Below are 25354 nucleotides of genomic sequence, written 5' to 3'. Positions count from 1 at the left end.
CAGAAGCGAGCGCCAATCTGGTAGAATGGAGCTCGCTTAGAGAGCCTACTACATGGCTCTTTTATGATGCAGCAAAAGCTATGGAGGAGATTTCTCAAACTGGTGTAAAGAAGAATTGGCTCAGTTGCCCCTAGCAACCAATCAGATTCCACCTACTTAGAATGTGAGTAATGAAAGGTGGAATCTGATTGGTTGCTAGGGGCAACTGAGCCAGTTTCACTTTACACCATGTTTGATAAATCTCCCCCTATGTGTATATATACAGTATATCATTATGTGTGTGCAATCCTTGCTGTATATAGTAAACAATATAGTAAACAATAAAGATATATACTACCTCATCATGTTCCCCGATGTCCTCTCAGAGCGATAGCGTCCTGATTCGGACAATTTTCGCTCCATGTATTAGGGCCCTTACTCAGTTCAGAAGGTTACATGCCGGGACTGCCGCTATATGCCAGGACTGCAGCTACATTATGGGTCTGCCACTACATGTCAGGACTGCCGCTACATGTCAGGACTGCCGCTACATGTCAGGACTGCCGCTACATGTCAGGACTGCCCCTACATGTCAGGACTGCCCCTACATGCCAGGACTGCCGCTACATTCTGGGACTGCCCCTACATGCCAGGACTGCCGCTACATTATGGGACTGCCGCTACATTATGGGACTGCCCCTACATGCCAGGACTGCCGCTACATTATGGGACTGCTACTACATGCCAGGACTGCCGCTAGAGGTGTAAACACAAGAACTATTTATATGAATTGCATTAAAAAAATAAAATAAAAAAATCACTATAATCAGGACCAAATATTACCTCCATACCGTTATTGAAGAAAACACACTATATATAGGCCAATATTACCACCATAAAGTGACCGCCCCATAAGGACTTAATATACACTATATACAGACCAATATTACCGCCATAGAGTGACCACCGCATGACTCTTTATACACTATATACAGACCAATATTACCGCTATAGACTGACCACTGTATAATGAATGACTCTATATACACTGTATACAGACCAATATTATGTGTCTGTAACTCTATGGCTGTACTTTTGGTCTGTATATAGTTTATATATAGAGTCATTATGTGGTGGTCACTGTATGGCGGCAATATTGGTCTGTATATAGTATCATTATGTGGTAGTCAATCTATGGCAGTAATGACTATATATACACTATATACCGACCAATATTAATGCCAAAGAGTGACCACGGCATAATGACACTTTATACAGACCAATATTAATGCCAAAGAGTGACCACTGCATAATGACACTTTATACAGACCAATATTATTGCCAAAGAGTGACCACCGCATAATGACACTTTATACAGACCAATATTATTGCCAAAGAGTGACCACTGCATAATGGCTCTATATACAGACCAATATTACTGCCATACAGTGACCACCACATAACTCTATATACACACTATATACAGACCAATATTACCGCCATAGAGTGACCGCCACATAACTCTATATACACACTATATACAGACCAATATTACCGCCATAGATTGACCACTGTATAATGACTCTGTATCCAGACCAATATTATGTGGCGATCACTCTATGGCTGTACTATTGGTCTGTATATAGTGTATATAGTCATTATGTGGTGGTCACTGTATGGCGGTAATATTGGTCTGTATATAGTGTCATTATGTGGTAGTCAATCTATGGCAGTAATGACTATATATACACTATATACAGAGCAATATTAATGCCAAAGAGTGACCACTGCATAATGACTCTATATACAGACCAATATTACCGCCATACAGTGACCACCACCTAAGGACTGAATACCACCTTATTTTTTTTTCTCACCGTATTGCCTTATATACATAGGAGCTGCAGCCAATCAGCGGCCTCAGTGGTCACCTGCAGCAATTACATAGGACTGATGAGGCCAGAGAATGGCTGCAGCTCCTATATACAGTCTATTCACCTCAACACTTGGAGTCAGCAGTGCTTATACACACACACACCATTATATATATATATATATATATATATATATATATATATATATATATACACACACACACACACACACAATCCATGAAAACACATTATACAGATTCAAACCATCCAGTCCATACACTATACACAGGACATGTAACACACACTTACATTCATACACATTACACACTACATGTACAGTATACTTACCCCCTCTAGCATGCTGGGTGTAGTGGTGAATCTCCCTCATGTACCTTGCAGCAGCAGGCTGTCATCCTCACCCAGCAGCCCTCTCCTCCATCGTCCCGACAGCTCCACACCAGAGGAGGAAGTCACGTGCAGAGAGGAGCTGGAGGGAAGGGGAGCTACACACACGGAGCAGACACCGAGCCCAACGTCCTGCAGCCTCTGCGTGACCCCTGATAGCAGCAGCCGGGGATCATTCCCAGACGCTGCAGGACGCTGCCTGTGCTCTCCTCTCCTACTGGAACTGCGGTAGGGGGCCCCTGGGGGATGGGGGCCCTGGGCATTTGCCCTGCTTGCCCCCCCCCCCCCCTAACGCCGGCCCTGCTGGCCGAGTACTACTACATTTAATTGTCTGAACTGGTAATGTGGCAAAAATATGCTTTATGGGGATCTTTAACCCCTTCAAGGCAGAGCCCTTTGATGTCCGGGTCAAATTAATGCAATGTTCCTCCTCGCCTTCTAAGAGTCATTTTTTTTAATATATATATATATTTGATTTTTCACAATTTTATATAACACACAAAAAAAAAGGAAGGCCATTGTGAAGGGTTACTGGTACAAATGGTTTCGTGATCAATACATTTTTAAGCTCTTGGGTGGAAAACCCCTTTAAGTCTTGTGTATATGGCATAGCAGTGAGCAAAACACATGTGGGATACCAAACAGAGGCTTGTAGTCCTGGATTATGGAGCCTTAGGCAATCCGTATACAGCTCTTCACTGAGGAGATAATCCCCCTAAAAGCAATGGTTTATGGGAAGAATATTATGGATCTCCCTATATGCCTCTATATGAAATTGGGAGCATAAGGGTTCCCATTTATAGCTCTGTGGAACTCAGAACTTGTTTAAATGAGCACTAACAGTAAAGTTAATAGGAATAAACCAGCGCCGTATGAGGTCACATATATTAGGTCACATTAAAAGAAAATTGTATCTTTCTTTACTGTGATTTATAAAGATACAAACCTGCGATTTCCTTGTACAGCTAGAGTCAGAGGGGTGATGCAGAGGCTTTCCCCTCCTCCTCCACATCCTCCTTTTCCCCTATATGATCAGGGGCGCCGCAATCATGAGGCGACCTGAGTCGTCTGCCTCAGGCGGCGCCACCAGCTGTCTTCATGGGGGCGGCATACAGTGGCAGATTATAATATGAGCGGTTCGGGCGGCCGCCCACATTATAATCCGCCACTGACTGTACCATGTACCGGAGTCCCCCCGCGCCCGGACAGCATCTGTAATGAGATGCTGTGAGAGGGGGAGACTGTATTCATAAGCGCCGCGCTGTAATGAATCAGCCGCGCGGTGCTGTTACTACAGCGCGGCGCTTATGAATACAGTCTCCCCCTCTCACAGCATCTCATTACAGATGCTGTCCGGGCGCGGGGGGACTCCGGTAAATGCATTCCACGTCCGGATCACGGAACGTGGGAATGCAGCCTTAGTCCCCCGGCTGATGTGCGGCTGCCGGGGGTGTCCTGTCCTGTCTCCGGCAGCGCGCGCATCAGAGAGATCCCCGTGCGCCGGAAGTCACAGGCACAGGCACACGGGGAGCTCTCTGATGCGCGCGCTGCCGGGGACAGGACAGGACACCCCGGGCAGCCGCACATCAGCCGGGACCAGACCAGAGAGGCTCGACGGGGGAACGGATGGCAGGTGAGTTGTGTGCTGTTTTTTGTTTTATCTGCTGTGCAGGGGGGGGGGGGAGGGGGGGGGGGGGGACCATCTATAAGGTAGGGGGGGAAGGGGACCATCTATAAGGGAGGGGGGAGAGAGGGGGACGATCTATAAGGTAGGGGGGGAAGAGGGGGACGATCTATAAGGGAGGGGGAGAGGGAAGAGGGGGACCATCTATAGGGGGGGGGGAGGGGACCATCTATAAGGGAGGGGGGAAAGAGGGGGACCATCTATAAGGGGGGGACCATCTATAAGGGAGCGGCGGGAGGGGGACTGTCTATAAGGGGGGGGGGAAGAGGGGGACCATCTATAAGGGAGGGGGAAAGAGGGGGACCATCTATAAGGGGGCATCTATAAGGGAGGGGGGAGAGGGGGACCATGTATAAGGGGGGGAGGGGGACTATCTATAAGGGAGAGGGGACCATCTATAAGGGAGGGGGAGAGGGGGACCATCTATAAGGGAGAGGGGACCATCTATAAGGGGGGGGAAGAGGGGGACCATCTATAAGGGGGGGGGGGAGAGGGGGACCATCTATAAGGGGGGGGAAGAGGGGGACCATCTATAAGGGGGGGAGAGGGGGACCATCTATAAGGGGGGGAGAGAGGGAAGAGGGGGACCATCTATAAGGGGGGGAGAGAGGGAAGAGGGGGACCATCTATAAGGGGGGGGAGAGGGGGACCATCTATAAGGGGGGGAGAGAGGGAAGAGGGGGACCATCTATAAGGGGGGGGGGGAGAGGGGGACCATCTATAAGGGAGGGGGGAGAGGGGGACCATCTATAAGGGAGGGGGGACCATCTATAAGGGGGGGAAGAGGGGGACCATCTCCTAAAAGATCAGCACCCTCCTCTCCTGACATCCTCTGTGCTGCTGTGACCTCTCCTAAAAGATCAGCACCCTCCTCTCCTGACATCCTCTGTGCTGCTGGGACCTCTCCTATAGGATTAGCCCCCTCATCTCCTGACATCCTCTGTGCTGCTGGGACCTCTCCTATAGGATTAGCCCCCTCCTCTCCTGACATCCTCTGTGCTGCTGGGACCTCTCCTATAGGATTAGCTCCCTCCTCTCCTGACATCCTCTGTGCTGCTGGGACCTCTCCTATAGGATAAGCCCCCTCATCTCCTGACATCCTCTGTGCAGAAAGGGACCAAACATTATGTTTATTGGGGACAGCAGTGGGGGGGGGGGCAGTAGTGGATTATAATGTGGGCGGATTGACCGGGGGGGGGCGTCATTCTATAGTTCGCCTCGGGCAGCAGAGAGGCTAGAATCACCCCTGTATATGATGTATAGGGATCTATATGTACCAGGCTGTATATACACATGGCTTTATATGTTTAGGGCTCTATATAGGCTCTATATGTAAACCACTGTATGGGCACACAGGAGGGCTCAGAAGGGAAGGAGCGCCAATTAGCTTTTTCAATGAAGATTTTGCTGCAGAAGTTTCCGAGCGATAGGTGCGTTTGCAGTGCCCCTGTAGTGCCATCAGAGTAAAATCTTGCCATAAGTCACCCCATTTTGGAAAGTGCACCCCTCAAAGTATTCATCTTGGTGTGTGGTGACCATTTTGACCCCACAGGTATTAGAGGAAAGTATTCAAAAGTAGACAGTAAAAATGAAAAACTCGAATTTTTCCAATAATATGTTGGTTTAGTTTGAAATTTCTCAATTTGACGAGGAACAGGAGAGAAAACGTACCCCAAAATCTCTAACGCAGGTTGTTCTGAGTACAGCGGTACCCCATATGTGGGCATAAACCACTGTATGTGCACACAGCAGGGCTCAGAATGGAAGGAGCGCCAATTTACAGGAGCAAAACCCCAGCTTGTAATGGTTATTAGAATAGCGCAGTTACTAAAATAAAATAATAAAAATGAGATTACAGGTAATGTGGGGTGGTTATGGACAGCCTGGGGTGGTTACGGGTAATCTAGAGGTGGTTACAGCTAATCTGGGGTAGTTACGGACAACATGGGGTGGTCACGGGCAACCTGCTGTGGTTACGGGCAACGTGGGGTGGTTACGGGCAACGTGGGGTGGTTACGGGCAACGTGGGCTGGTTACGGGCAACGTGGGCTGGTTACGGGCAACCTGCAGTGCTTACAGACAATCTGGGGTGGATACGGGCAATGTGGGGTGGTTACAGGCAACCTGCAGTGCTTACAGACAATCTGGGGTGGTTACGGGCAACGTGGGGTGGTTACGGGCAACCTGCAGTGCTTACAGACAATTTGGGGTGGATACGGGCAACGTGGGGTGGTTACGGGCAACCTGCAGTGCTTACAGACAATCTGGGGTGGATACGGGCAACGTGGGGTGGTTACGGGCAACCTGCAGTGCTTACAGACAATCTGGGGTTGTTACGGGCAATGTGGGGTGGTTACGGATAAACTGAAGTTCTTATAGGCAATCTGGGGTGGGTACCTGTAATCTGACATGGGCACCGCAATCTGGAGGGGGTCATTGGCAATTTGGGGTGGTCAGAGGCGCCGTGGTGTGGTCAGAGGCGACGTGTGGTGGTCAGAGGCGACGTGTGGTGGTCAGAGGCATCGTGGCGTGGTCAGAGGCATCGTGGCGTGGTCAGAGGCATCGTGGCGTGGTCAGAGGCATCGTGGCGTGGTCAGAGGCAACGCGCGGTGGTTACGTACAATCTGGGGGGGTTACATGTAATCTGGCATGATTACGGGGAACCTGGGGGGGGTTATGTGCAACCTGGAAGGGTTACAGACAATCTGGGATTGTTACTGATAAACTGAAGTTCTTATAGTTCTTAATCTGGGGTGGGTACATGTAATTTGGGGTGGTTACGGGCAATCTGGAGGGGGTCACTGGCAATTTGGGGTGGTTACGGGCAACGTGCGGTGGTTACGGGCAACGTGCGGTGGTTACGGGCAACGTGCGGTGGTTACGGGTAATCTGGGGAGGGGTTAGGGGTAATTTGGGAGTAAACTGCAATTATTACTATAATAAAAGTGTGTGTTTTTTTTGTATGTTTGTCACTTTTTGTACTTTACATATTCATTTTCACTGTATTACTATGATTACTGTGATATTTTCTATCTCAGTAATCATAGTTCTGTGACAGAGACCAAATTGGTCTCTGTCACTTTAAATTTTTAGAGTTGGCTGGTTGTGAAGCGCATGCGCACTTCATAACCAGCCAGGACGTCGAGGGTCCCCGATGACTGCCCCATGCTCTCCGCTACCTCCGGTGGCGGAGAGCATGGGGCTTTCATTCATTTTAACTTTTCCATCGCTGTGAACAGACATTCCGGGGGAGGGGGGTTAGTGATCGCCCTACTAGGGGGGGCTGATCTGAGGTCTGGGGGACACTTATTTCATCTCCCCCCACCGTAGATTCACGGCGGGGGGGGAGATGAAAGGCAGCGGCAGCACCGGTAATCTCCTTTACCGACGGCCGCCGCTATAACGTTAATAGCGGCGATCGCCGGCCCCGCAGCCTTATTCTCTGCCATCGCCGTAAAAAGCTGATGGCAGCAGAATAAGGACCCTTAGTGACCGCCGTAAAAAGCAGTATCGCCGGTCACTAAGGGGTTAAAGCAGGCTTCAAAGTTTATCGTTATTGGCCGCACATCTTCCTGTGTGATCAGAGTTATATGTGTTTGATAAAAATGAAAAGGGAGACTTACAGCATAAATATGTATATATAGGGGTCTGGGATGTGTATACATCTATACGGTCAGTTTTCAGATCACACAGCAGTACATACTTACCATCCGCAGTGCTTGTGATCTGGCATGCTGTTCTTTAGCAGAGGCTAAACAGGAGAGCCAGAGGAACAGGATTCCCGATCACAGCAGCAGCGCACTTAGTATATACTGCTGTGTGATCTGGAAAGTGACAGGACATCCCAGACTATAATATATACATATCCCAGACCTCTATATACACATATATCAGACCCCCAGTAGATCCCACTGATCAGCACTAATTTTGGATCTTGTATGGAGCTGACAGATTCCCTTGTGGTGCCTCTGCAGGGCTGTGCTGAGCAGCTGCGACCGGTCACTTGCTAGTTGGTACTGTGTGACTCCAGTACTATGGTGGTTGGTCGGTGGAGTATAGCTCAGCCAGAGGGTAGGTTGTTGTGAAGCCAGTGCTTACTCAGCACACAGATAATGAGGCACATCGGCTTTTAATGTGTGGCTGGTTATACTTTTCCCCAATGGTTGGGTCGTGATAGGTCCCTTGGGCGCTTATCACGGTGATCCGGAGTGGAGTTATGACCCACCCGGACTGTCGGTACCGCAGCCCACAGAAAGGGGAAATGACCCAAGGACGATCTAGCTTGTGTCTAGGTGCTGGAGAAACGATCACTGAGCCCCAATAGAATAAACTTTTCTTTTTACTGACAAGTCTTCTGTGATACAGATGAATAGGACAGTATGTGACTGATACAGACTTGCTTTCACTGGATTTGTACTGAGAGCTGTTGATGTAGAGGGTGGAATAACAGTGCTGACTTGGTTGCATGCCGAGAAGAGTAGAAAGAAAGTTCAGAGGAATGGAGAGGAGGTTGTCTTGAGAGTCCCAACCCAATGTAGTACTGTGCTCTGCCGGGACATTAAAAGAAGAACATTACTTGAGAAGAATATTTGAAAGAAGAATAATACTTTTGGCTGTGTTTCGACCTTTGTTGCCATACCACCTTTTGCCCTGCAGTGTTAAGTTACCCGTCCTTTCAGGATGACACAAGCCCCAGTCCTAGTTTCCTGAGTTGAGAGAAGTGTCCAAGGGTGTCCCGGTGTCAACTGCTTTGCGAGATAGAGTATGTAGGCTCTTAACTGCTTTACTGTGGATCAGTTGCTCTGCTTTAGGATACTGTCCTGTACTTTTAGAGATGTTTACTGTGTGGGTTGGGGTGATCTCTGACTTGTCCTCTCTGTAGGTGTTTAGCCAGGCTCCTCACTAACTCAGCAGGGATTGCTGATCTGTGTGTCTTGCTCCTCAGAGAAACAGAAAAGGACTGACTAAGTGTGGGTCTACACTTCCTCTCCTCATGTGTCGACAGGGTGTATGTAACAGCTACTGTGAGTGGTGGAAAAGAGTACCAGAAGAAAGGGGGATAGAGATAGGTAAAAGGAAAAAGTAACTCTCATTGGTGTACAGAATCATACCATACAGTAACCCATGACTACAGCCATACAACATATTTACATGAATATACATAATACTGACATCTAGTGGCAAAGTTATACAACACTTCATCGCCACTTTGCTTTTGAAGTACCAGGCTTTTACAAGGAGTGTTCCAAACAGAAATACCTGTGGTAGGACACCACACCCTGTCATGTTATAATTGTGTAACATCAAAAAGAGAACAATTTACTCTTAAAAGTAGCCAATGGTTCGGAACTTTTCTAATGTCAGCTACAAATCGCAGGTGTCTGCCACCTGTAATCGAAGAAACTCCCAAATAAAACAAGTCAGGGAGTTTTATGACCTGAGGTCGAGGGTCATTCCCAAAAACACATAAATATTACCCATGAGTTTTCAACACGCCAAATGGGTTCAGCATTCAACAATAACATTCAGAGGGGTCTGGAATCTGCTTCATACACTTAGTTAGCTCAGACTTATTTCAGCAGTGGAAAAAGATGAAGTTGTAACTTTTCTCGTATTAAGGGAAAATGGTCGCAACCTGCATCGTATCAAATTTTACAGCTCCATAAATTTTATCATTAAGGAACCTAAAGCTGTGATAATCTGGGACTAGTGAAGTTGTGTTGGTTTTTAATGATTGGTATTGATGTAATGTTACATCACTGGTTCATAAAATAACATCTTATAATGAAGCATATTGGGGAACTTGCCGCTAGTGTTATTATTGCGTTAGCGGGGAGCCGCCATGTTATCCTTAACTTGCTGATATTGAGACTGCACAGTGACACTGAGACAAGTATTACAACACTGCTAATATACTGTATAACCAACTTATAAATTATACACATAGGAAATGGGAGTCTATGGCTAGAGACCTTAAAGGGCCTGTCTGGGTTGTAGTTAATAAAGTATAACAGATGGCAATCCCAGAGATAAAAGCTTGCTTAAGTATATTGTGTCAAGATATGCAACATTTCTTCACTCTGGTTCCACTTAAGTAGATGTAGACAAACAGATCTATTGTGTGTATCTAGATCTATAGACTTTGAAAGAGAAGGCAGGCAGTGCATTGTCACATGCGTATGGGTGTATATTAATATCAAAGGGGAACTCCAGAGATTTTTTTTTCTTTTTAAATCAGTTGGTATCAGAAAGTTACAGATTTGTAATTTACTTCTATTTAAAAATCTCCAGTCTTCCAGTACGTATCAGCTGTTGTATGTCCTGCAGGAAGTGGTATATTCTTTCCTGTCTGACACAGTGCTCTCTGCTGCCACCTCTGTCCATGTCAGTAACTGTCCTGAGTAGAAGAGGTTTTCTATGGGGATTTGCTGCTGCTCTAGACAGTTTCCAATTCCAATCCCAATTTAGCAAAGAGGAAGATCATCAGGCCACTACTGCAGTACCGGCCGAGATGATCTTTACAAACACCGGCCGTTCTGTGACCCGGCTTGGTCACAGAACGGCTGGTGTTTACGCCATGTGAACATAGCCTGAAGCTACAAAAGTGACAAGAATTTAATAGACCACCATTATAAAACTGCATCCTTGTATAAATCAATTTATTTTAAAAGCATGTTAATAGAGATAAGGGAACTTCCTGAACTAAGATTTGTTCCGAACTTTGCAAAAACTTCAGTTAGGTACTGAACAAGTGTGGAAAGATGGCGGCCCCATCTAAAAAACAAAAAGAAAAAGGGTTTCTTACCAGTCCACACTCCCTCAGTGTCCTCCTCAAGGTCTCCAGCCGCCACCAGCCTGTTCAGCCAATCACTGGCCGTGGTGCTGTCCTGTCTCAGTCAGTGATTGGCTGAATGAACTGGAGGAACTGGAGGTGGCTGAATACACTGGAGAAGGAGGACACAGGGGAACTTAACATTAAAGGGATCCCGTCACCATGAAAATGCTACCTAAGCTATCGGCTTCATGTTGGAGAGCAGAAGGAGCTGAGCAGATTGATACATATCTTTATGGGATAAGATTTAGTATAACTTATAATTTATTGATTGAATTCTCTGATGTTTCCATGCTAAAGAGTCCAGTCCATTGAGTTACATTGTTCACTGGACTCCTTAACACAGAATGAGCAGGGATTTAATTCAACAAGTTACTGTTACAAGTTACACTGAATCTTTTCCTACAACCATATATATCAATTTGATCAGTTCTTCCTACTCTATAACATGATGGCGATAGATTAGAAAGCATTTTCTTGGTGACAGGTTCCTTTTAAAGTCTTGCAAACCTGCCAAATCGAACCTTTGAAAGGTTCACTCATGCCTATATGGGGAGTTCCCCTTTAGTCATCCCACCCTGATATGATTGCATTCTTGATGGTTGCCAATAACAAATCATGGCCTCTGGCCTGCCATGTCTGGAATCCTGGGTCCTTATTAGAGAAAGCAATTTTTCATTTTCTCCTATTAGGAATAATTGATCGCAAGCAAGCATTTTTGCGAACATCCTGAAAATGTTTGCCAGTACCACAATACACAGATCGATAGTTGTTAGTTACGATTGCAATTATCGTCTGCACTCCTGCTGATCCCAGTGAATGAACGTTGTGTTTATACACCAAAGCGAACAACATAACTAATAAGATTTTTCTCACCATATTCTTTCCATGTTATGGACCCAGCCAAAGGCTGTCATACATTTTTAATAACGGTCAGACAAATCTTTCTCAACCTTACTTAAACACATGGTTACATATCACCATAATCATACCAACCCCAATGATAAAGATATCAAACTGTACAGCAAACACTATAGAAGTATACAAAAAACAATTACTGGAATTACTATTTATTACATCTCTTCTTTTCAAAATGTAATAAAAACTGATCAAATGAAATATGTTCCCCAAAATCATACTGATAAAAACTGTAGCTCCCACCATGGTGAGAGGAATAGGGTCCTGGGTGCTGACCATAAGCATATTGCTGCTCCAGTCACACACTATGGGACTCCTTTGAGTGTGTGAGTTATGTGAGTGGTGTAAGTGATGTGAGTGAGTGATGTGAGCGTGAGTGCTTATACAAAACTGCAACTTTATCTAAATAGGGCCACTGGGGACTCCTTTTCTTGTAGTCGGTGGGATTTCAGCAGCCTATGGGTAGGTGATAAGTTGTAAACCAGTGCCCTGTGTCCCTCAGTGTCCCCCTGCCATCATTCTCTCCAGCAGCCACAGCCTGCACAGCTCTGGGAGTCAGGTTGTGACATCACCATTTTATCCAGAAAGTGAAGCCTTGATGCAGTAGTAAGTGCAGGGAAAAAAGCACATTATAAGCATTTCTCGTAATGTAGGGAATAGTGTATATTGGTAATTTGTATAACTTTTGGGGGGCAATACAATACTTTAATAAAATGTTTTGCTGGACTTCTCCTTTAAATAAAAAAACTGAGCTGCAAAAATCAAACCCAAACTGAGGACTGGAGAAGTGCTGGGAGAAAGTGTCTATGTATTTCTAATCCTGGAAAACAAGCCCTCCCTCAGGTGTATTGATTAGAGATGAGCGAACCGGTTCGGCCGGTATGGGATCTGGTTCGGATTTTTCCAAAAATCCGAGTCTGATCGGATTCAGATTTTTGGAAATCCACTCTGATTTTTTTTTTCTCTTGCTTTCTAAATGGCCAGCCACCATTTTGGGCGGGAAAAGCGCTTTCCCTAGATGCCCGGAACACATGCAATCAGCAGGGATCTTGCACTAGCCCACCCCCTGTGTGACGTCGGTATTGCTTTAAGAGGAGCGGTCACATGAACGCACCAAGCAGTGTGTAGAAAGAGAGAGAGAGAGAGAGAGAGAGAGAGAGAGAGAGAGAGAGAGAGAGAGAGAGAGAGAGAGGAAGCATACTGTTAGCAGTGCACAGAGCTCGTAATTGACAAAAAGCTGCTGGTGCTGCTGCTGCTGTTGTGTACTACAGACTACTAAGAAGATATTGTAGGAAAGGAAAGATTAGGAAAGCGGAGAGGAGAAACATCTAGTGATTGAGAGAAAAATATAGAGAGGGCGAAAGATAGATAGATTAGGCATAGGACAGCAAAGGGTGCACGGAAAAAAAAACGTGCTGTACAGATATACAAGTCCTATACTTCTGATAATGTGAATATCACATCCGTCTTATCCTGAGAGAAAAAAAATACCTGGTGCAGGTGTATAGCAGAATATCTTTAAAAAAAAGTGCTCTCTCGCTCTCTCTCTCTCTATATATATGACAATTTTTATACTTGGACCCTTCTGATAGTGTGTATATCACATCTGTCTTAACCTGAGAGACAAAAATACCTGGTGCAGGTGCATAGCAGAATATCTTTAAAAAAGGGCTATATATATATATATCTATTGTAGGGATCTTCCCGGGGGATGGTGTGGTTTGACACAGTTCACAGCAGACGTGGCTTTGAAAATAATAGCTTGGCGTTTATTTGCAGCATAAACAGTCCAGTAAACAGAAATACAGCAACAGCATGCTTTTAAAAACAAAACAAAAAGGTCTTGCCCGTCTGGGCGCTTACTAACCAACAGGTTACCTATCTGACACTTCGACCAGCAGTATCGCACGGTATAAATCAGCCCCAACAGTGGCAGTATTCTTTTGCTCCCAGGAAACACAGCATGCAGGCTGTTCACTTCTGGCTGAGAGCAATCCCCTGTAGCTCTGTGGAGCTTTTAACTTGTTGCAGGCTCATCAGGGCACACCTGACTGCAACAACCGAACTGGATCGGGGGGAAGGGAATGGCAGGTCCCACTACCAACCTACCCACCATTCCAGTAAATCCGGCCCGGAAAATGTAAAGAACAACTCAGCAGCATAATACTGCTGAGTAACAGATCTCTCCCGGATTTACCACCTCACCATATGCAGTAGCCTGGGTGAGATGTACTTCCCCTCGAACACTTTCCCAGTGACACTGACACTACATATCCCCCCCCTCTTTTTCAGACCGGAGGGCTGAGCATTTTGTCCCCACAGACAGTGTACCCTTGATAGGGCATCAGCATTTGCCTGTAACTTTCCTGGCCTGTGTTCCACCGTAAAATTAAAGTTTTGGAGGGACAGAAACCATCTAGTCACCCTCGCATTTTTCTCCTTGTTAAGCTTCATCCATGTTAGGGGGGCATGGTCGGTCACTAACTTGAATTTTCTGCCTAGCAAGTAGTACCTCAGGGCCTCTAGGGCCCACTTCACTGCCAGATATTCACGCTCAACTATGGGATAGTTTTTCTCGGCCGGCGATAGCTTCCTGCTTAAGTACATCACTGGGTGCTCCTCGCCATTCACGACCTGTGAGAGGACGGCACCTAACCCTGTGTTGGAGGCATCTGTCTGGACCAGAAATTCTTGCCTAAAGTTAGGGGTAACTAGCACAGGTTGTTGACACAATGCAGATTTAAGGCTTTGAAAAGCCTTCTCGGCCTCTGGAGTCCATGTCACCATTGCTGACTTACCTCCCTTTGTCAGGTCAGTTAGCGGGGCTGCAACTGTGGCAACGTTTGGCACAAACCTACGGTAATAGCCCGTAATACCCAGGAAAGCTCTGACCTGTTTCTTTGTGAGGGGTTTAGGCCAATTTTGTATTGCCTCGATTTTCTTTAGCTGTGGTTTGATTAACCCCCTCCCAAAAATGTAGCCCAAGTATTTGGCCTCCTCTAAGGCTAATGCACACTTCTTTGCAGTGATGGTTAACCCTGCATCGCTTATGGCATCTAACACTGCTTGGACCTTACAGAGGTGACTTTCCCAATCAGGGCTAAAGATGACCACATCATCGAGGTAGGCAGCAGAGTAATCACGATGTGGTCGCAGAATCAAGTCCATCAACCTCTGAAAAGTGGCAGGGGCTCCATGTAACCCGAATGGCATCACTACATATTGGAAGAGCCCATCAGGGGTGGAGAATGCAGTCTTCTCTTTAGCCTCAGGAGTGAGGGGGATCTGCCAGTAGCCTTTTGTGAGATCGAGGGTGGTTATGTACCTGGCATTACCCATTCTTTCAATCAACTCATCTACCCTGGGCATGGGGTAGGCATCGAACTTGGAGATCTCATTTAACTTTCTAAAATCATTACAAAACCTCCAAGTTCCATTGGGCTTTGGGATTAACACAATCGGGCTGGACCACACGCTCTGGGACAACTCAATGACTCCTAGGTCAAGCATACGTTTTACCTCGGCTGACACCGCCTCCCTCCGTGCTTCTGGTATCCTATAGGGCTTAAGGTTTACTCTGCTTCTAGGCTCAGTTTCAATGTGATGTCAGAAAACTTGTCTTTATTTTTCTGCAAAAACTCTTTAGTCTCCTGCTTCTGTGACACTGATAGAGTATCACCAATCTTGACCGGAGGGATTGGTTGTGACAAAATATTAACAGAGTTTGTCGCCACCAAGGATTCCCTGTCTTTCCAGGGTTTGATCAAGTTTATGTGATAAACTTGAAAAGGCTTCCTTCTACCTGGTTGGTGTACCTTGTAGTTCACCTCACTGACCTTCTCTACAATTTCATAGGGACCCTGCCACTTTGCTAAAAATTTGCTTTCTACCGTGGGAACAAGTATGGGGACCCGGTCACCTGGGCTAAATGTCCTAATTGCAGAACGATTGTAAATTCTGCTTTGGCCCTCTTGTGCCCTCTGGAGGTGTTCCCTTACTAGGGGCATTACAGTGGCTATACGGTCCTGCATTTGTGCTACATGCTCAATAACACTCTTATATGGGGTGGACTCACTTTCCCATGTCTCTTTCGCTATATCCAATAAACCCCTAGGGTGACGACCATAGACCAACTCGAAGGGAGAGAACCCTGTGGAGGCTTGGGGCACTTCCCTAATAGCAAACATCAGGTAAGGTAGTAAGTGATCCCAATCCCGACCATCTTTTTCCACCACTTTCTTTAACATATGTTTCAGGGTTTTACTAAACCTCTCCACTAATCCATCTGTCTGGGGATGATATACAGAGGTACGTAGGTGTGAGATTTTAAACAGTTTGCATAGCTCCTTCATCACCTTTGACATAAACGGGGTACCTTGGTCGGTCAAGATTTCTTTGGGGATCCCCACCCTGGAAAACATATAAAACAACTCACGGGCAATTGTTTTAGATGCAGTGTTTCTTAAGGGGACAGCCTCAGGATAGCAGGTTGCATAGTCTAAGACCACCAAAGTGTACTGGTGTCCCCTTGCCGACTTTACAATGGGACCCACCAAGTCCATTGCAATGCGGTCAAAAGGTACCTCTATGATGGGGAGCGAAACCAAAGGACTGCGGAAATGCGACACTGGGGCGCTAAGCTGACATGTGGGGCACGACTCACAGTATTTTTTTATGTCAGCATAAATCGCAGGCCAATAAAATCTCTGGAGGACTCTCTCCTGCGTTTTATCCGTCCCCAAGTGGCCCCCAAGGACATGATTATGGGCCATGTCGAGTACCTGACGCCGGTACGACTTAGGCACCAGAAGCTGTTCCACCACCTCGTCATTAATCTTAGTGACTCTATAGTAGAGATCATTAGTCATAGAAAAATGTGGAAACTTTTTCTCAGCTTCTGGTTCCTGAGGTACCCTATTCATAACAGTGACCTGCTCTCTCGCATTTTTGAGAGTGGGGTCCTGTAATTGTGCAGTACCAAAATTATCCCTAGACACCTCTAAGTCTGGAACATTCTGCTCAGTAGGAGGAGCCTCTTCCTCACCAGCCAGGACCTGCAAAGGAAAAGCATCATTTTCATCCTGTACATTTTTATCATTTACAGTGGGTAACTCAATAGACTTAGAGGTATCCTCACTCTTTTCAGGGGATTGTTGTTTTCCACATAGAGCCCAGAACAATGGAAAATCACGCTCCAATATCACATTATGCATGAGGTTTTTAACCACACCCACTTCATATTGTACAGCGCCTAGTTCAGTCCCGACATTAGCCAGTACTATAGGGTAAACCTTTGTATCACCATGTATGCACACCACACTCATATGTCTTTTTGGCACAAAGTCCCCAGTCACCAAGCTGGCATGCACCAAGGTGACAAGGCTTCCTAAGTCCAGCAACGCCTTAACAGGGAAGTCATTGACCGTAATGTTGCAGACTTGCGGTTCAGTCTCTAGTCCAGTGACTGCAACAAAAGACGGCTCCGCAAATAGCGACTGACGCCGGCTAGCGTCACACTCCATGGGCTCATGGGTAAGAGGGCAATGGGCAGACACATGTCCCGTCTCATGGCATCTCCAGCACTGGATAGGGCCTGGTCTCCTTGGCAGGGAGTCCTTTTTAGGGCCACTTAGCCACCGGGGACCATCACCAGTCTTTTGCCCCTGAGACACCTCCTGAGCGCTCTTCCCTCTATCAGCACCCCTCCACACTCCCCCAATAGATGGAAGTCTCTTACCAGCTGATGGCACAGATCTGGCACTCCGGGGAGGTGACGGTGCTGCAGGAACATCACGGAGGTAGTCCTCGGTCGCCTGGAACCTCTCGACAAGGTTGACAAGTTCGTCCGCACTCCTAGGGTCACCTTGTCCCACCCAGCGTTGCAGATCAGCAGGGAATGCTCGTAGGTAGCGTTCCATCACGACCCTCTCTAGGATCTGGGCAGGAGTAGAAGTGTCTGGCTCCAACCACTTTCTTGCCAAATGGATCAGGTCGTACATCTGGGACTGTACCTCCAGTTGCGGACCCTCCGGGCACGGACAGCAGCAGTAACTCCTAGTCGGGCGAGTATCTCTGCTCTTAGCTGAGGATAGTCCTTGACCTCTTGCTCACTGAGGTCATAGTAGGCCTTTTGAGGTTCGCCTGTTAAATAGGGAGCAATGACTTCTGCCCACTCAGTGGAGGGTAACTTTTCTCGCTCAGCCACACGCTCAAAGACAGTTAAGTAGGCCTCAACATCGTCATCAGCAGTCATCTTTTGCAGCGCATGCTGCACAGCTCTTCTCACAGACAAAGTCTCTGGCGCGGCTGCTGCCACCACCAGCTGGGGATTAGCACCTGCAGACGCCTCTTGCTTTGCTATCAGGTGCTCAATAAGTCTCTGTTGTTGAGCCATCGCTTGTTCATGGCGCAGATTAGCATCTGCCTGAGCCTGTTGTTGTTGCCTATTAGCCTGCTGGTGTGCGGCCAATGCCTGTTCATGGCGCAGGTTAGCGTCTGTCAGAGCCTGCTGCTGTTGCAGACTCACTTGCATTAGCTGCTTCATCATCTCCTCCATGTTGCTTGTCTGTTTTTGGAGTGAAGCAGAAGCCTTCACCCAGGACATAAGCAGCTGTAGCCAAGTTGATGCACACCATTGCCCCTAGCAACCGTTTTGCCCGCTCCGCAGCACCAATTGTAGGGATCTTCCCGGGGGATGGTGTGTTTGGACACAGTTCACAGCAGACTTGGACTTGTAAAATAACAGCTTGGCGTTTATTTGCAGCATAAACAGTCCAGTAAACAGAAATACAGCAACAGCATGCTTTTAAAAACAAAACAAAAAGGTCTTGCCCGTCTGGGCGCTTACTAACCAACAGGTTACCTATCTGACACTTCGACCAGCAGTATTGCACGGTATAAATCAGCCCCAACAGTGGCAGTATTCTTTTGCTCCCAGGAAACACAGCATGCAGGCTGTTCACTCCTGGCTGAGAGCAATCCCCTGTAGCTCTGTGGAGCTTTTAACTTGTTGCAGGCTCATCAGGGCACACCTGACTGCAACAACCGAACTGGATCGGGGGGAAGGGAATGGCAGGTCCCACTACCAACCTACCCACCATTCCAGTAAATCCGGCCCGGAAAATGTAAAGAACAACTCAGCAGCATAATACTGCTGAGTAACAGATCTCTCCCGGATTTACCACCTCACCATATGCAGTAGCCTGGGTGAGATGTACCTCCCCTCGAACACTTTCCCAGTGACACTTCTAGAATATAGATATATATATATATATATATATATATATATATATATATATATATATAGACAATTTCTATACTTGTACTATATATTACAAGATATATATATATATATATATATGTCCTATATATTACAGAAAATACTGTTCTCATCTACCAAGTGTAGCAATCAGAATTTGAATATAAACTCATGGCATAGCGGCAGCAGGAAACCTCACAAAGCGTTTCAGGCAGAGGGCAGGGCAGAGAGTCTGGCTCAAGGGGCACAAGAGGAAGTAGCGCAGGAAGAGGGTCCAGTGGCAGGCCTGAGCTTCCTTTGTCACACCAGGGTCGTGTCCACACGTCTAATTCCACAGTCCTGGAGTGGCTGGCTCACACTTCGACATCCACAAGGATGAGTAGTGAGACAGCCATCCAGGTATCTGTGGGTACCTCGGACAGGACCCTGAGTAGGCACGGGCACGCAACAATTCCCCCACGTCCTCCATCTGACATCCTCAGCAACCTCCCGCTAACTTTTGACCCGCCGCCTGCAAGGGAACTGTTGGAGTCTATAAGCAGCCAACTGCTCTTTGATGATGATGAGCATGTGGGGGAAGAGACGGGGGGACAATCAAGTGCAGGGCATATCTGTGTCGGAGGCTATATCAGAGCAGGCCCATGTTAGGCCTGGCAGGAGAGCAGTAGGCAGTAGACGAGAGAGCGCTGGGCAGGAGCCTGATGAGGATAATAGCATCATTCTGGAACAGGATGATGCTACATCGGATGTTACATGGGATCCACGGCAGGATTTGGCTTTTTAGACGGATTTGTCAACCGGGAATCCGTCCACCAGCAGGCCCGCCACAACTAAAAAGCAGACAGGCAGCAGTAGTCAACTAACAAGTCGGAAGCGTAGCCGGAACAAGCAGATGACCACTGGGGAAACCTCCTCCACTGCAGGTCCTAGTATCGGCAGCACCCGCCCATCCTCGCAGCCTGTCGGTACTAGACTCTACACCTCGCCTGTGTGGCAGTTTTTTAAAAAGTGCCCGGAGGATACCTATGTGGTCATCTGTCGCCTGTGTGCCAGGCGCATTAAAAGAGGCAAGAGTTGCCATCCTGGCACCAGCGCCATGGCTGCCCATATGAAGCGCCACCACCTTTCTTCCTGGGAGAAACGGGGTGATAGTGGGTCACAGCAGGCCCAGGCAGACCCGTGGTCAACAGCAGCAACAGCAGCAGTCAGGGGGGCCTTTCACAGAGTCAGACCTCCTCTGTGGAAGGGAGTGTGGCTTCACTCACTTCTTCGGCTGGTGGCCCCTGTGTTGCTAGCAGTAGGCAGCCTGGAATCATGGAGTCCCTATACCGGAGACAGACATATGCACCCAGCAATCCCGCAGCAGGTGCTCCAGGCTCTGCTGTTTAAAGGAAGGCTTCGCGGAAGAGGAGGGAGAGGAAGTTGAGGAGGAGGAGGACCTGAACGCACAGGAACCCTTAGGGAAGACAGGTGGAGGAGAAGGAGATGAGCCTTCCTGCCAGACCAGAGGGGGGTCAGAGGAGGATATGCAGGGCTATGAGGAGGATGAGGAGGATGGAGGCAGTACCCATTAGCAGTATGCTGTGGAGACGGAGGCGGGGACTCCTTCCCACTCCCTGGGGGTAATGGCTAAGCGCATGTTGATATGCTTTCGGGCTGACCCACGCTTGCAAAGGAATTCGTCAACGGGACGAGTTCTGGCTGGCCACACTACTGGACCCACGGTATCGCAACAAGCTGTGTGAATTCATTCACCCTTCCCAACGGGAGGAAAAAATGAATTATTATAGAGAGGAGCTGGGTGCACAGTTAGTGGCAGCCTTTGGAACACAGCGCTCTCATTCACGCCATTCCCACCAGGGCCACACCAGCAGCGCTGCCTTCTCCACATCCTCCTTTAGCAACTTGGATGGCATGAGCAGCGGCACCAGTCTGAGCCTGATGTCCATGATGCACGCTTTCATGCAGCCACAGGCCGGGGTAACAGGTAGAGATGAGCGAACCAGCTGGATTTCTGGTTCGTATGAATAAGAAATCTCGGTGGCTGACTCCCGCTGTCTGTTCCCTCCATGTAGCGGGTGGATACATCGTAAGGAACGCCTGGAAAACTGGGATACAGCTAATGCCAATGGCTGTATCCCAGTTTTCCAGGCGTTCCTTACGATGTATCCACCCGCTGCACGCAGGGAACAGACAGCGGGAGTCAGCCGCCGAGATTTCTGATTCATACGAACCAGATATCCGACTCATCTCTAGTAACAGGAGCACCTGCACAGCAGCAGGACATGGCGGCACACCTCAAACAGCAAGTCCAGGTGTTTTTGGACCTCTACGTTGCCACCTAACGTGCCGGAACCCCTGGACTACTGGGTGGGAAAATTAGATGTCTGGCCACAACTCGCTGAACTCTCCTGTCCGGCCAGCAGTGTGTCATCCGAGCAAGTGTGTCATCCGAGCCAGATTGTCCTGTGATAGTGTGGAACGTCTGACTTTCATCAAAATGAACGCCACATGGATAGATAAGGCTTTGTGACACCTGCTCCTGATACCACAGAGTAGGATTTGGTCCTGTTGTCACCAAGATGTAGGACTTTTTCTGCATCTATTAAGTGGGGACGGACTAATGGGCAGCATAAAGGGAGTCCCTCATGACAGGGATTGACAGGCCAGTAGCAGGTCAGATAGAGGGCAACAGGCTCAGGGTGAGCAGGTGGGGAGCACGTGTACAAGGGGGGGAGGAGAACAAGTGAGCGTGGAGTAGTAAACAGAAGAGGTGGTTGGTCAGAAGGTAGAGGGGGGAGTAGCTGAAGGGGCCGGGGTATAAAAGTTAGCCTTAAGGGGGGGGGGGTCACCCATTGTGGTTTAGCAGGCAGAGATCGCCCACCCACCCTCCCTTTTGTTGCGTTTTTTTTTTTGGTTTGGAGTTCTGGGGTTTGGGTGGTGCAGCAGCGGTGGTGGGTTTGGTTGTGGCAGTCGTCATGGCAGCTGTGTGGCGGTGGGGGTCCTCGGGGTTGGTGTGGACTTGGTCGTGGTGGGAGGGGACCTCGGAGTGGTTCCGGACTCCCGGGAAAAAGGAAATACAATTATTGGGCTGGGCGGCTGTAGTTAGCCACCATTAAAAGGGGTACAGTTATACGCACACAGGTGCTTAGTTGGTGCCTCTGGGTTATGTGGCCCGTCGGCCAGAGGCAAATCCTGCGTGCTGTTGGGGTCAAGTTTAAATAAGCCGCCTGAGGGGATTTTTGGGGCTCCGAGGACCGCCCCGTCAAAATAAATATGTTACAGTTTTGAGATGTTTATACTTGGTGTAATAAACGGCTGCTGTGGCCATTTAATTCCAGAACGGTGTCTGTGGTTATTGGGAAGGGAGGGGGTCAGAGTGGTAAAAAAAAAGGGGGGGCCTTGGCAACTACCCTAGTCATGGCCTATATGTGAACTAAACCTTACTGGTTATTCCACCATTCCTGCTGCCCTGCTACCTCTCGCCTGTCAATGGACCTCATTATTCTGCTTCTGCTGCTACTACTGCCCTGGCCTCCATCTTGGTTACTACTGGGCCTTCACTGGCCTCCATATTGGCTACTTCTGGGTCTTCACTGGCCTCCATATTGGCTACTGCTGGGCCTTTACTGGCCTCCATATTGGCTACTGCTGGGCCTTCACTGGCCTCCATCTTGACTACTGCTGTACCTGCCCTTGCCTCCATGTTGGCTGCTGCAGTGCCTTACCTGGCATCCATGTTGACTACTGCTGTGCCTTCACTGGCCTCCAAATTGGCTACTTCTGGGCCTTAACTGGCATCCATGTTGACTACTGCTGTGTCTGCCCTTGCCTCCATGTTGACTACTGCTGCTCCTGTACTGGTGTCCATGTTGGCTACTGCTGTTCCTGCCCTTGCCTCTTTGTTGACTACTGCTGTGCCTGCCCTTGCCTTCATGTTGGCTACTGCTGGGCCTTAACTGGCATCCAGGTTGACTACTGGTGTGCCTGCCCTTGCCTCCATGTTGGCTACTGCTGGGCCTTAACTGGCATCTGGGTTGACTACTGGTGTGCATGCCATTGCCTCCATGTTGGCTACTGCTGGGCCTTAACTGGCATCTAGGTTGACTACTGGTGTATCTGCCCTTGCCCCCTTGTTGGCTACTGCTGGGCCTTAATTGGCCTCCATGTTGACTACTGGTGTGCCTGCCCTTGCCTCCATGTTAGCTACTTCTGGGCCTTAACTGGCATCCAGGTTGACTACTGCTGCTCCTGTACTGGCCTCCATGTTGGCTACTGCTGTTCCTGCCCTTGCCTCTATGTTGACTACTGCTGTGCTTGCCCTTGGCTTCATGTTGACTACTGCTGGGCCTTAACTGGCATCTAGGTTGACTACTGGTGTGCCTGCCTTTGCCTCCTTGTTGGCTACTGCTGGGCCTTAACTGGCATCTAGGTTGACTACTGGTGTGCCTGCCCTTGCCTCCTTGTTTGCTACTGCTGGGCCTTAACTGGCCTCCATGTTGACTACTGGTGTGCCTGCCCTTGCCTCCATGTTGGCTACTTCTGGGCCTTAACTGGCATCTAGGTTGACTACTAGTGTGCCTACCCTTGCCTCCTTGTTGGCTACTGCTGGGCCTTAATTGGCCTCCATGTTCACTACTGCTGGGACTTAACTGGCATCCATGTTGACTATTGCTGCTCCTGCCTTGCCTCCATGTTGGCTACTGCTGCTCCTGCTTGGCCTCCATGTTGGCTACTGCTGCTCCTGCCTGGCCTCCATGTTGGCTACTGCTGATCCTGCCTGCCCTCCATGTTGACTACTGTTGCTCCTGCCTGGCCTCCTTGTTGGCTACTGCTGATCCTGCCTGCCCTCCATGTTGACTACTGTTGCTCCTGCCTGCCCTCCATGTTGGCTACTGTTGCTCCTGCCTGGCCTCCATGTTGCCTACTGCTGCTCCTGCCTGGCCTCCATGTTGGCTACTGCTGCTCCTGCCTGGCCTCCATTTTGGCTACTGCTGCTCCTGCCTGGCCTCCATGTAGGCTACTGCTGATCCTGCCTGCCCTCCAAATGACTACTGTTGCTCCTGCCTTGCCTCCATGTTGGCTACTGCTGATCCTGCCTGCCCTCCATGTTGACTACTGTTGCTCTTGCCTGCCCTCCATGTTGGCTACTGTTGCTCCTGCCTGGCCTCCATGTTGGCTACTGCTGCTCCTGCCTGCCCTCCATGTTGGCTACTGCTGATCCTGCCTGCCCTTCATGTTGGCTACTGTTGCTACTGCCTGGCCTCCATGTTTGCTACTGCTGCTCCTGCCTGGCCTCCATGTTGGCTACTGCTGCTCCTGCCTGGCCTCCATGTTGGCTACTGCTGCTCCTGCCTGTCCTCCATGTTGGCTACTGCTGCTCCTGCCTGGCCTCCATGTTGACTACTGCTGCTCATGTACTGGTATCAAATGACTATTGCTGGACCTCCACTGGCCTCCAATGACTACTGCTGCTCCTTCACTGCATTTGTGACCTTTTTCCTGCATAGACCCTGTAATGGTGAATTTTCTGCATAGACCCTGTATGGATGAATATTGAAGTCTAAAAAAAAAAAAAATGACTTTGAGATATCGAAAAGATAACAATATTACTGACATGTAGAGCCCTAAATTCAACCAAATACACTACCCCCGTATCATATAGATGCTTTAAACTATGAAATCCAAAGAAATCCAAACTTCAGTGGAACCAAACTTTCCGAAAAAATCCGAAAGTCCGGTCGGACCGAACTTTTAAAAAATTCGCTCATCTCTAGGATTGATGGAAAAAGGTAAAAAGCTTTGGTTGTAAGAAAACAGGGTGAAACTTTTTTTTTTTAGCAGAATCCAGTGACGATTTTAGCATTTAGCAGTCATTCACTCACTCCATAATCCACAGACCCTAGGAGCGAGAGGGTTGCGCATAGGACTCACAGCCCTCCTGGTATTATGTATCAATATAATGCTGGAAGAGCCAAAAGTGTATAAATCTTTGCGGGACTGTACTGATACATGAAACCGGGAGGTCTACATGTCCACTGTGCAGCTTCACATTCCATAAGGTCTGTAGACAACAGAGCATGTAAATGAGCCCTAAGTTTGTCCACCATACAAACCCAAAAACTGCATTTCCATAAAGGGATCTCTGGTACATTTTCAAGAGAGGCTTTTAGTTCATTCAGAAAGTCTTCAGACTCTTTCACTTTCTGCACATTTTGTTATTCTTTGTTCTAGTCATTAAATAAAAAAGTGCAATCTTGCCTGGCAGCAGAATCTCCTTTTTGGCTGCAATGATGCAGTGCTGGATGGTCTTCTTATATTTGGTCACAGTGCTGCAGTGCTGGATGACCTCCTTATCTTTTTGGCCACTATGCTGTTGTGCTTGATGGCCATTTTATATTTTT

General features: G+C 48.1%; 1 protein-coding gene across 1 annotated transcript in view; it reads right to left on the bottom strand.

Moving 5' to 3' along the window:
• Window positions 1-25354, bottom strand: part of NRTN (neurturin) — a 161395-nt gene that overhangs the window by 111608 nt on the left and 24433 nt on the right. The gene's annotated exons all lie outside the window — the stretch shown is intronic.

Source organism: Dendropsophus ebraccatus, chromosome 7 (assembly GCF_027789765.1).
Source record: "Dendropsophus ebraccatus isolate aDenEbr1 chromosome 7, aDenEbr1.pat, whole genome shotgun sequence".
Classification (NCBI taxonomy): Eukaryota; Metazoa; Chordata; class Amphibia; order Anura; family Hylidae; genus Dendropsophus; species Dendropsophus ebraccatus.
The sequence above is the reverse complement of the archived record's forward strand: the minus strand, read 5'-3'. Positions and strand labels throughout refer to the sequence as shown.